The following is a 5,061-nucleotide window of genomic DNA, read 5'->3' as shown; positions in this document are numbered from 1 at the left end:
TCCTTTGATTGAAAATACTATTAGTCCCCACTCCCAGAGATTTTGATTTAATTGTTCTGGAATGGAATCTGGGCATAGATATTTTGTAAAGTTTGCAAGGAAATTTTAATGTACAGCCAGGACTTGGAAGCACTGCTCTAAGTTACATAGCCAAAGTACTTTCCAAAAGGTTGTACTGATTTATATCAGAATGTTATATACAGCACACAGCTGTTTTCACCAGCACTGATCGTTATGTTTACAGTTTGAGTGGTCAAAGTATGGTCCTCAGGCTCAGCAACATTGGCGTTGCTCAGAGATTATGAGAAATGCAGTATCCCTCTGGTCCTTTCTTTGCCCCATTGAATCAGGATCTAATTTTTAACAAGATCCTCTGGTGGTTTGAATGCATATTAAAGTTTGAGAAGAGCTGATGTAAAATATCTTAATTTCATAAGGCAAAAACAATATATTTTTATTTGAACTTGCAGTGGTTCAACTTTTGAAGTTAAACTGCCACTTTTGGTTCTTGTTTTAGAATTGTCCATTTCCATTCTTTGCCTGTTTTAAAATTAGGGCTATTTTCTGAGATGTTTTGAAGATTTGAAAAACCTGATGGGTTTAAAAAGGAACATGAATGAACTATGAAATAGAGATCTATTGACACTGAAGTTTAAATCTGTCTAGAAGCAAATGACACAAAAGAGAGATAGGGGAGAATGTTTTGAACAAAGGAATAATATTTAAACTGATCCTTATTTAGGGCTCTTAGCATTAATATCTCTTTTCTTGGCACTTATGAAATACCCATTCATTCATTCAGTACATTTTCTGACTGTCCCTATATAATACAGTGTACTGGTGCTATGAGTCTCTGTGGCCATAAAGAAATCTGTTTGCTCATCTTTGGGCCTTACAGTCTATTTGGTGTGGTCACATGTATGAAAAGTTATCTAATGATAAAAATTTTGTTGATTATGGTGGATTGAGTACTAACTGTATGGCTTAGATATTGGGCTCATCTAGACATTAGAAAATGGGTAGTGGAAGGAATGGAACTCACATCCATTGAATGCTTACCCTGTATGTGTTCCATCTTATTCAATTCCCATGATAACTCTGTAAAGTAGTCAGGACATTTGGATCATAAATCATGTGAAGAGTGATTGTTATTAGTGACAAATCAAATAAAATTTATTTGGGGGAGGAGGGGGACAACGTTTCCTTACAGAAGAATTCGAACTAGTAAATGTAGAAAGAATGAGGGAAATAGTAAATTTCCATCAGAATGCCACAGTGATCATTGCTGCAGGCAAGATCCACAGATGAATGCTAAAATTAATGTTCAAAATTTTAAGGAGAAACACAATATTTGCAGAGCCAAAAATTATGTCTCCCAAATATTTATTTAGTCCAAAGAGAAACATAGTAAATTTATAGTGGAAAAACCTAGCAGATATAACTTCAACATCACATAAGACATAAATGATACCATTTATCCCCCTGAAGAAGGGCACATCACCTCTGTGGAATGCTTCCTGAAAATTTATAACCTCAATCTAATTATGAGAAAACATTGGAAAAATTCAGATTGGGTTAGTCTACAAAACACCTGACCAGTACTCTTCAAAAATGTCAAGGTCATTAAAGACAAGGAGAGACTGAGAGGTTGTCATCAATTGGAAGTGGCTAAGGAAACATGGCAATGAAATGAAGTGTGGGACCATGAATTATATCCTGGAACACAAAAAGAATAGTAGAGGAAAAACTGGTGAAACCTACTTAAAAGTCTGTAGGTTAGTTAATAATATTGTGCTAATGTAAATTTCTTAGTTTTGATAATTATACCATAATTATGTGACATGTTAACATTATGGGAAGTTGGTTGAAGAGTATATGGAAGTTCACTGTACTACCTTTGCAATGCTTTTATAAGTTTTAAATTATTTCCAAATAAGAAGTTAAAACATAAAAAATATTTTATACTATCAAGGAAAAAGTCTGTGCCTCTTCATCTTGATTCAGCCCTCAACATAGGACTGCGATCTTAACCATCTTCAAGAAAAAGAAGAAATAAAAAATATAAATGTAATTGGGTTTTCCTTTTGTAAAGAGTGACCATTTCATTCCAGAATCCAGAAGTATTGGCTGTATAGAGCCACTTCTTCACTGTCAGATGGTCTGCAAATCATTGCTCCTGTGAGATGAAAATTACATATTATACAGAATAATAGGCACTTCTGAAACTTCTCTTCACAATCAATAAAGTTTCATCTTGGTCATCATGTATCCCAGCCTGCTTATTTTCACTTTGTAATTAAAAAAGAAGATGGAAATAACAGTATATGTTTATATGTTACTTTATATTTTGCAAAGGAGTTTTACATTTATATTTTACTTTATCTCACCAACCCTATGAGACAGGGTAGTTATTATCAGCAGCCTTGTTTGGTGATTTCAAAATATAGGCTCTGAGGTATTCATTATGTTCTAAGGACAGAGTTATTGGTTGGTACTCTTTTCTACCTCCCTGAAACTTTCCTACACTCTCTGAAAGTGAAAGTGGAAAATCAAATTCTCTTGTCCTTACAGGTCAGAAAACAGGATAATACTTATAATGTAATTAATCATCATCATAATAACAATAACACCCAGCCTTTATTGCATTCTTAAAATACGCTAAAGAATTTGCCAAGTATTTTCTAAGCATATAATCTCATTTAATCTTTTTTACAAGGGGGTTGAAGCAGACATGAAGAGGATTAGCATCTGATTGGATGTGATGGACAGGAGAAGAGGGAAGCATGAAGGGTTATGATGGTGATGTGGCATGTGGTGGGACTACTAACAAAGCTAGAGGGTGCAAAAAGTGGAACATGAGGGAATATAATTTCATTTTTGAGTATGTTGTGTGTACTATCCACCCTACAATATGCCTCCTATTTGGCTTCTTTAAAACACTTAGAATAGTTTGTGAAGGCTAAGAAAAAATTTAAATGTGCATTTTATTCTAGTGGCTCAGAGACTGAGATTTGATCAGATATGAGAATGTAACTCATAACTTTCAGCAGACTCTTCCAGTAGCCACTTGCTTGGCATGGTGCGCAAGCCTCCCTAAGAAAGTTTCTGGAAATTGCACTGGTACAGCAATGCAATTTCTGGGGAGACATTCCTTTGAAAAGCGCATCAGACTACAATTATAGTGTGTGGGGTAGACGGGGCATGGAGGGGTTAAATGTTTAACAACTAACTATGAGAAGCTTGCTGACACAGAGTCTGATTTGAACAGAGATTTAAAAAAATACGTCTACAGGTATTATCATACGTGGGTTTTCCCTCTCTGTAACCTCACAAGTACATCCCTTGGAGTGGAGGACAATGAGGAGAGACACTGCATTATTAAGCAGTCTTACATCAGCTGATCAAACACACACAACACCCACAGGAATGTACAAAGCAGTCTTTCAGGTCAGAGACAAGTCCTTCAACCCACAACTCCATGGGGCCCAAGGATTCAGTCATCCTCACCACTTATTCACAGACAAGAGACCCTTCATCTCTGATAGAAATATAGAAGCATAGTTTATGATTCTATGCTGCTTTATACTTTGTAGGAGAAAAAACAAATCTTCCCTTGAACTTATATCTTTTCCATGGCCTTTAGATTCATTTAATCTAGGGCCTCACTCTTTCTTGTCCCAGGTTTCCAGAGCAAGTTGATTCCCCACTGGATGGGGCTCATGAGGGGGTCTCGTCCCATGGGTGGAGCATCTACCAGCCGGTCAGACCTTCCACACTGCCAAGATGGACCACCTTTTAGCTGGTCTTGCATTTGGTATAATCCCTAAAACCACTCTCTTCCCTTCCTTTACTTACCTTTCTTCTCTACCAAATGCCTCGCCCTCCCCTGTTACCCTCGGTAGGCATGTCACAGTGATGGAGAGGGATGAAGGATAACATACTAAATCATCTCACTGATACAAATTTTCAGGTAGGGAAAAGAAGGAAAAGAGGCTTCCAGTGATAGGAAGTTCCAACGTCACTTCTCACACAGATCAACAGAGATCATTAAAGATTTCTTACTGTACAAAAATCCCTTAAAAAATTTAGGGAATTTGGTTGTATAAATTATGGTTAATTGATAAAGTAGAACACAATTTAGACATTAAAATTGTTTAAGCAAAATAATGACAGGAGAAAATACTTATGGTATAGAGTTAAGTGGAAAAAGCATGTTACATAACAGTATATATTACTGCAGAATAAGCTCAACTCTGAAAAAAATACATAAAATATGCACAGAAAAACGTGACTAGAAAGTATTTATCAAAGGGTGAAGGTTAGTAACATATGAATGGTGGGATTTGAGTTACTAATTTTCTTTCTTATAATTTTCTGCATTAAAAATTTTTTCTATCTGCTTCTACTTTAAAAAACAAAGTCGTGGGCTTCCCTGGTGGCGCGGTGGTTGAGAGTCCACCTGCCGATGCAGGGGACATGGGTTTGTGCCCTGGTCTGGGAAGATCTCACATGCCGCAGAGCAGCTAGGCCCATGAGCCATGGCCGTTGAGCCTGCGCGTCCGGAGCCTGTGCTCCGCAATGGGAGAGGCCACAACAGTGGGAGGCCCACATACTGCAAAAAAAATGCAGCAAAGTCATAATAATCAGCTGGTGACTGGCTGAAAGTCTCATTGTTTGATAAACTGCACCAACTCCAAAAATAGTGGATATTTTTATAGTCTTGGTATAATAATGTGTTTTACTTTTTAAATGGAAACATGTATACATATTCAAAGTAAGCAGAATAACTTGTGTAATATTTTGGAGGCTAGCATACACATATACAAATATACTCACACACCTTCCATATCAGAGTCTTGTTCAGTTTTTCTTTATTCATGACAAAAGGGGACCATTATCATTTAACTTTTGAGAATTCCAGAAGTATTGTATTTTTAATGAATAATCACTTCTTATTTGATATATGGTGACATGAGGCACCATGTGGGGTTGTTCCTAAATTAACAGAATCAGCACCCAAGCCTCAGTTGAGAACAGGGGTGAGTATCCACACTCCTAGTT

Source organism: Neophocaena asiaeorientalis, unplaced genomic scaffold, assembly GCF_003031525.2.
Source record: "Neophocaena asiaeorientalis asiaeorientalis breed wild unplaced genomic scaffold, Neophocaena_asiaeorientalis_V1.1 scaffold148, whole genome shotgun sequence".
NCBI lineage: Eukaryota > Metazoa > Chordata > Mammalia > Artiodactyla > Phocoenidae > Neophocaena > Neophocaena asiaeorientalis.
This window is presented reverse-complemented; position numbering follows the sequence as displayed.